Source organism: Mercurialis annua, linkage group LG4, assembly GCF_937616625.2.
Source record: "Mercurialis annua linkage group LG4, ddMerAnnu1.2, whole genome shotgun sequence".
Taxonomy (NCBI): Eukaryota; Viridiplantae; Streptophyta; class Magnoliopsida; order Malpighiales; family Euphorbiaceae; genus Mercurialis; species Mercurialis annua.
The window spans coordinates 26,551,967-26,561,207 of NC_065573.1; positions in this window are offsets into that span (position 1 = coordinate 26,551,967).

Here is a 9,241-nt window from a genome sequence, read left to right on the forward strand (position 1 = left end):
TTATCCCGTCTATTTATAGTGATTAGTAGGGGCAGAGCTGCCTCTTAGAGGCGGCCCAAACTATAGAATTACCTCTCTATCAAACGATGTTCTAACCGACAAAAGGAGGAATTTCCGTTCATTCATACACAGCGGAACTAGGATTTTTAGCAAGGTAAGGCTGGTTTATATATTTTTTATTTTGAAAGGGCAAATGTATAAAAACGAAGATTTAATAGCCATATTTTTAAAAACTTAAAAAGTTTAAGTAGTTGTAAAAACAATTATAATTAGGGGGTGGTTCTCCTCTTAGCCCAGAACACTAGGTCTGTCTCCAGCCTCGCTCCCTTATTCCACCCCCTATATGCAGAGACGAACACACATTGGAGCCAAGGAATAAAAAGACATATACATATATAGGGTGTTTCATGAGCATAATGGATTAGATAGAGGATTTTTTCATGTATTTGTCCAATTCATAAACCGTTTGTACCTTGAATGTATAATTTTTCAATACCCTTTTCATCCAATGAAAACCACATTTTAACATATATTAAAAGAATTACCATATAATATTCTATATATTTAAAATTAATAGATACACAAGATTTATTTTAATTGTACATAATAAGAGAATATTCTATAATTTCAAAACTTTTATTCTTTAAAAATACAAATTAATGTAAATTCAATTATCTATTATAGATTTTTATAGTAAACAAATTTTAAACTCAGTTTACTTTTTTCAAATTAAAATATTTTTCTATTTTTAAATTTAATATGTGAAACAATATAAAAGTATCTAAAAGAAAATAATAGTAATAATATTTTTTTATAATATTGCATATTCTTTTGTATATTATTTTTCATTGAAATATACAATGATATTAACAAAATAACAAGTGTTAGATAGAGATTTAAAAAGTGTATCTAGCGATCCGAGACTACACCATAATCCACATGATTTTAGAGATCTGATTCATATAATTTATCTGTTAAAAACTTTATGTCAACCAACACATTTTTTAAAAGGATAAATGGAGCTTAAAAACATATCATTTTTAAAAAATTTAGTGCGATAAATATCATTATTGGATAGATTGAAGAATTACAAAAATTGCAACATTATGATATAGTTATATTACTTTATGAATTTTTAAAATTAAATATTATTATATAATATATTTTTTGTTTTAAGATATATTATATACTTTTATTTTATATTTTTAATTCGAATTTTCCAAAAAAATTGTGTCTCCCACTGCATAAATGTAATATGGTTTAGAAAAATAAATGAAAAGGGAACCTACAATGAAATAGAGATGAGATAATAAAGAATAATAAAAAAATGGCTTAGCCTCCCGAAAGAGACCTATTTGAATTGAATAAAATTTAATCTGAATATAAAAAGTTTAAAGATATCGTTTCATGGGTGGAACATGTTCAGGATATCTCATAGTCAAACCAAAAAAATGGTTTTATCATCACCCAATATCCTTCGCCATCTTTTCCAATTTATCTAGACAAAATCTGATAGGATTATTTTTAAAATTCTAATTAGTTTAGAATTTTAATTTATTCTAATATGCATTGAATATTATTGGTTTTTGTATGGTAAAAGAAACTCTAACTCTATTGGAATTTTGACTCCTTATTTCTTTGATTTTTATTGAGCTTTATGAAAAGACAAATTTCATGAATTTGAAAAAAGGTAATTCGTGCATAAAAGACAAAATTTAAATTACGTGATTAAAATAAAAAATATATATATAGTTCATGATATTTTTTACATTCATTTTAAAAAATATAGTGGTAATTCAAAAAAACTCATATATGAGAAAGACAGTTTTCCTTCTTTCAAGCCTATGATTTTCAGTTTCTAGCTAAATACTGTCGTCTTTTATCCATTTATTTCTGTGTTTTTTTTTTGGAATTGATAGCTGAATAATGGAGATGTATTTATAGTTTGATGTGGCTGAGTGTTAGTAATTACGATTTGATGTGTTTTTCAGTTAAATTTTTTAGAACATCCAACTCAAATTTTTTTATAAAAAATTTTCAGATCATTGAATTGAAACAAAACATGGAAATGATAAGAAATTTAAGATTTAAATGATGTTTAAAAAAATTTATGATCTAATTTTTTGTGTTTTCTATCGGCATTAAAATTTATTTTTAGATTTTTAATTTATTTTTCAATTTTTGTAGATGAATTATTTGCGTTTCGTTGTGTTTAAATTTTTTATATCAATCAATTTACACTGTATTTTGATATTTATCTATTATCTTTTGATAAAACAAAATTAAAATGGGTTTTTTACACAAATCCCCCAAAAGAGATGCTACCTATTGTTTATACCTCAAGATTTTGGTTTTTACAGTAATCACTCAAAATAATAAAAAAGTTTACATTAATCTCCCATAACCCAAAGTAGACTAAAAATAAGAGAAAATAGGACAATTATAACCCTATAAGAAAAAACAACGTGTCTTTTCAAACAAACAAACAAAACCTTATTCATCTTCTACCTCCATTAAATTGTCGCCATTAAAGCTGAAATAATGAGCCATAATTTGTTCCAGCGGAGGAACAGCCACTGAACGGTCCGGCGACAGTTGTTGAAAAATTAGAAAGAAGGCGCACTAACGAAGAATGCTATGAATGGTCGGATTGATCGTGCTTGGAGTTCCGGCGGTGTCATTATTCGTCGGACTTATAAATGAATGCGAATAGAGACTATGAGTATAAGAAAGAGAAGAATCTGTATGAATTTTAAGTGGCAATTGTTTTGATATATGATGGATTTTTGGGGCAAATCGTGATTCGTAACGTCCAAACATAATGTGTTGAAATTGGAGAAAGAAATCATATGTACAGGTAGAAGAAGAGCAAGGGATGGGTCCATAAGAAATAGATTAGGTCGGGTCAAATATAATTGGGTAAAATTGTTTTGTTGCAGTGAAACAAAATGAAGGCTAAGGAACTTTGGTTGTGCAGGTGTGATTCTAGCATATTAAGTTTCTAGTATTGTCCTTCTCTATAACGGTCTTTTAATTGCTATTACTCAGCTATCACTGTTTGTTATTTTTTCATCCATTTTTCTGCTATCTTTTCAGTTAAGTTTGGAATTTGAGTAACACTTGGTTGCATCTTGTAATTTATAAAAAAGATCAATGAATTTATCTAATTATAGCTGATTTGTTTATTTTTTCTTAATTAATCATTGATGCATTAATAGGAACCTTGTGAATTGTTTTAACAAGGCATGCTATTTTGGATAGTGAAATTGGTACTGCAACTGATTCTCTCCTATCAAACAACTAAATTCAACAAGCTGGACTAACAAAATTTATAGTTTTTATTGGAAATTTTCATGTACCCAATAGTTAGTTTAGTTTAGATCTTGGTAGTGAAATGAAATATAAAATTTAGTAAATCTCATTATTACAAATTTAGTCTCTTGAATTTCTGATGATGATCATGATTTTCTTATTGAACAACTATTAATTTAATTAGAATAAATTAATTTTAAATTTATAATCAGTTTACTAATAATTTAATTTAGATTAGTTTATATTGAGTTGATATAGGTTCACATCCGGTTCACATCGGGTTGATATTTGATTTTACAGACTATCAAATACATTTCACTTAAAAGAGATATTCAGTGTGTATATTAAAGTAAATCTCAAATTCACTCTATATAAAATGTCATTTAAGATTGTAAAAGAACAATCAGATTTTTTTTATTAAAAATTAAATTAAATTAGTTCAGTTTATATAGGTTCATATATGGTTCACATCAGGTTCATATCAGGTTCACATCAGGTTTATATCAGGTTGATTTTTGATTTTATAGACTGACAAATATATTTCACTTGAAAGAAATATTCAATTTGTAATTACACTAAATTTCAAAATTCTCTTTATATAAAATGGCATTTAAAATTGTAAAAAACATTAAGACAAATTTTATTAAAAAATGAATTAAGATAGTTCAATTGATATACATTCACATCCGGTTCACATCAGGTTGACTTTTGGTTTTATAAACTGATAAATATATTTCACTTAAAATAGATATTCAATTTGTGATTACACTAAATCTCAAAATTCTCTTTATATAAAATGTCATTTAAGATTATAACGAGCAGGAAAACAAATTTTATTAAAAAATGAATTAAGATAGTTCAGTTGATATAGGTTCACATCCGGTTAACATCAAGTTAATTTTTGGTTACATAGACTGTCAAATCCATTTCACTTAAAAAAATATTCAATTTGTATATTGCACTAATCTCTCTGTTTAAAATATCATTTAAGATTGTAAAGAGTAATAAGACAAATTTTATTAAAAACTGAATGAAGATAGTTCAGTTGATATAGGTTTACATCCGGTTCATATCAAGTAGATTTTTAATTTTATAGACTGTCAAATATATTTCACTTAAATTGAAACATTTATAACAAGTTTTGTTGGATTCACTAAAAAATGAATTTAAATTAAATTTACATTAAATTTATATTAAATCTATATCAGAACAAATCAGCATGTTAAAAGTTAAAAAGAAAAATAAAATAGCCAAAACAAATTAGAAATGTGATTCAGATTAGACCTAAATAAACAAATTTCACAAAGCTTAAAACAATGATTACTCTAAATAACTATTTGAAACTATTAATATTTAATTTGATAAAAGTCAAAAAGGTAAACATTAAGGTTAATTAGAAGGAAATAGTTGTAATGGAGCAAGTAATAACAGACACGTTTTGCAATGCATAAAATGAGGATTTAAACAGTATCAAGTGAATCCAAATCTACAATACAAAATTAAAGACATGACTTTTCTCTCACCTTCATCACCTGCTCAATTCATTGTGTATCAACATATTTCTCCTCCTCCTGTCCCTATTTTTTCTTCAACACTTCAATTTGTCCATTTTTTATATTGTCACTACTACAATTATTATTACAATCGTCGGCAGCAGCAAAATTGCTAAATTCACAAATTTTATACCGTAAACTCTCAACATATACCTTACTTGTACTAATGGAAGCGGCGTCGATGTCTCTGATGGAGTAATTAGTTCCATTTCCGATGATTTTGAGAGAAAAGAATCTCAAAATCAGTTTCCCCAATTAATCTATACTCTGCTCCACTATCTGTATTGATTTTATAAAGTTCATCATATCCTTTGCCAATCTTTTTTGCTTTTTTTTTTTTCTGCAACTTCTCTATCAACGGCAACGGCGATGTGATCTTCATTGGCCACTATTAGTGACGAGTTTCTCCGCAGCAGAAGTGACGTTACCTAGAAGAGTTCTGTTCGTTCTTGGAATTTCTTCCCTCATCTGCAATAGTGACAGCCAATTCATTGGCTTTAGATTCAACAAATTTATCGTGCATCAGTACCGCCGATCACTGCTAATGTAGAAGAGAAGAGAAAGTGAAGGGGAGGGAATTGGCTGTATAAAGTACACATTAGCAAGTATAAAGACAAGGATAATTTAGTAATTTGTAAATGAAAGGGGTAGAGCTGAAAATGGAAAATTAAAAAAGAGGGATTTTTGCTAAAAAAATTATGTTGGATCACTAACATAAACTTTTCAGATTTTGAGGTATATGGTGACATTTTCTCAATTAAAATTAGAAAAATTATTTTTTAAAAATAATTAAGTATGTCACGTGTTAACCTAAGGATACCCAGCCCATGTGATGGGGTTTGGATGAAGAAGAGGAGAACATACAAAATTTTGAAATATTATTAATATAGTATAAATCTCTATCTCCTGATAAAAAAAAAAAAAAAAGCATACAGCAATTGTGGGCCCATCAGGTCTAATTAGAGACAATAGTATCTTTATCTCATTCATAAATGGGTCCAACCATTTCCATAAGATTAGCCTTGTTTTGTTCCAAAATGGCTCCTTCCAGCTCATACCCGTTGCTGTTAGATTTCTGCTGACATGCGAGAAATTGTTGTGCGAAATAAGTTCATAGGATTATAAACCATCCGGTAATTATGTGACGCGTGATAATAATAAATATGTAATCAATTATTAAATATAAAAAAATTATTAAAAATATTTAAACAAAAATTATCGAATTTAAAGATCCATCAAATAATATCTAAAAGTTAATTATTAGAAATGCTTAATTAACAATCACTTAATTAAATATTCACTAAAAAAATCTAATAGAGAATTAAAACTTTAATGATTCGCCAAACATATTTTAAAATAAGATTGTCAAAAATATTATATTAAACAATTGTCAAATCTAAGTATTCGCCAACAAACGCATAAAAGACAATTATCAAAGAAAAGGCCTAAGTGAAAATAGCGATTCAAAAAATCGCCAAAATATATCTACAAGGCAGTTATTGAAAAATACATAAGTGGTACAGAATCGTATTTTAAGATGTATTCAAAAATAGTCTTTACACAGAAAAAACAAGGTATATTGATGCATAAGTACGAGTTTCGATAGTAATATTATAATATAGACATCATTATAATGACGTTTTATAATATGATTAGTTTAGTTTAAAGATAACATGGTGAACGGAATTTATCTAAAAAAATTTCTTTTACAAATAAAGCCATGGGCAAGTCTTCCATTTCGAAAATAAAGTTAATAAAATATCTTTTACTTCATTATCTACTATCTCTGGCATGCTAGACTTCAAAAAAAAAAAAAAAAAAAACCCTCACAAATTCCTGATGTAATTTGCTCTCGAAATCACTTGGTTGCTCTCTCTAAAAAAAGCTCAACATTTTCTTCAAAAACTCTCTTTGTTTTGATCTTGTGAAGGATGGAAGAAGATGATTTTCAATCTTTATCGGAAAATCATCTTCTCTCCGTCCAAATTATTATTATTTCTACAGTTTTCTATATATTTATATCTTTTTAAATATAAATCTTTATAGATCTATAATTTTATTAAGAATTATTGTAATTTTTGTTAAATATTCTTGATAATCGAAGGTGTTGTGAGGTAAAAAAAATTAAAAATTTATTTAAAGATGAAGATCGGGAAATATGATTTTTCAATAAATCTAGCGGTTTGAAGATAACTTCTAGATATTGAAGATAAGACTTGAAAATTTGAAGTTTCAATAATCAAGCGGTTTTAAAATTGTCATTTCAATATTTATGTATTTGGATAACTTATGGTTAAAAAAAGCCCTATTCGATAACTGTATTAAACAACTCTTATCATCATTTTATATTAGTTGTTTCAATTTGTTAAGGAATTATTTTTTATGTAATTTTTACTTTATCTCTGTTATTTTAGCTTTTGAAAAAACAAAAGAATGACGATCTATAAAGATTCAATAAGAATTCATATAATGGAAATAAGGTGTTATGTAAATGGAATCAAATAAGGGTTAGAAGCCGTTTCTTTCTGTTTGTTTTGAGAACAACAATGTAAATAGCTAGTATTATATTGTATTTGTTTGTTAGCAAATAAAATAAAGGTACTTTGGTATATATAGCTCCAAAAAATGCAATATGATTTTATACATTTATATTTTTGACTAAAATGACCAATAAATTTTTAAAAATATATTATGACAACACAATCCGTTAATTTTGTGATTTGTAATAAATATATTCAATCCTCCTTTTAAATTTTCATAATTATCATTTTAAATGCACACAAATCTCCCTAGAATGAAATAAAAGATAAATCTAACTGAATCATCAATTATAAAAATAAATTTGGATTATAGACGTAAATTGAGAATTGAATATGATTGTCACAAATTATAAAATTAACAAATTTTTATAATTATTTTTAAATATAGTTATCATTTTCGTGAAATATATAAATATATAATATTACTTTATCTCATAGAAACTAATAAAAGCATGACTAATTTTTTTTTATTATGGATAAATCCTTTTTTTGGATAAATAAAGCATGACTAATTACTATAAATATAGTCCAATAATAGAAATTTATATACATCACGATTATTTGAACTTTTTCATCCTTTATGGTAAGAAATACTGTAATTGTTTTACTAATTGTCTGGACAGTTTTTTACTATGCTTAAATTTTAATTGGATAAAGGGATGATTCAGTCCTTCAACTTATGACCGGGAATCAAATAGTCTATTTTTAGTCATTTTAATCAATAAGAATAATACTTTTGATTTTGATCAATTAACAATAAATTATACAATATAAGCAAGTTCAAAAATTGAAATATCCATAATTGATTTTTAAAATTATCTTTAATTAATTAAAATAGTTAAAAATAAATTATTTAATTCCTGATCACTAGTTTAAAAATGGACTTGATTCCTTATTCAATTTCAATTCGTAAATAGAATATACCTGAATTGTAATTTTGTGACAATAAGGGAATGATGTGACTGAATGTGATGCCTTATAAGCAGAAACAAAATTTCAGAGAAGAGCAGTTATTTTTACTGTTTTAAGGGGAGTATTGGAGCTTCCACGTGGCGTTCGTGAGGCACAAATGTCCTGTTGGACATATACATATACATATTTCCACCATATTATTATCATATCAGCATTTTTTTTAGATGCAAGTGATTGTTTAATAACCAAAGGAATTTTATTAATTTTTGGTGGAGATTTTTCCAAAAAAAATTACAAATTAAATAAAAAAATCAATCCGATTTCTGAATTTATAATTTAAAATTAAATAATTTCGGTCATTTTAATCAATTAACGACATTATTTCTCATTTTTTAGTTAATTAAGGATAAAATTAAATAATATGAATAAACTTAAAACCAAAATTAGTTCAAATTTATCTTTAGTTGATCTAAAAATATTAAAAATATTGTCATTTTTTTTTGGTACAGGGTACATGAGGTTTCCTGAACGGGTCTCAATTATGAGACGGCACCTTTAAGCCTTCCACATTCAGACTAATCCCCACTCGAGCCGTGTAGGTCACTTGCGGGAGGCAAACTCTGGCCTCAAGTTTTAAACGGCTGCATACATGAGTACGGTTCGAACCCGCGATCTCACTTAAACTAGAAGAGTGCCTTACCAACTCATCTACGCTTTGGGGTTAAAAATACTATCATTCTAAAATTTAAAAATATAGTTTTTATTTGATCAAAATGGCTGAAAGTGAGTTGTTGGATCCTGAATCATATATTCAGTAATGGATTGACCCTTTGTTCAATTAAATAATGTATACTCACAAAATAAATGCAGATCATGATCCTCTAATTTGAAATTAGAATAGTGGAATCAAAATTAATGATCTAA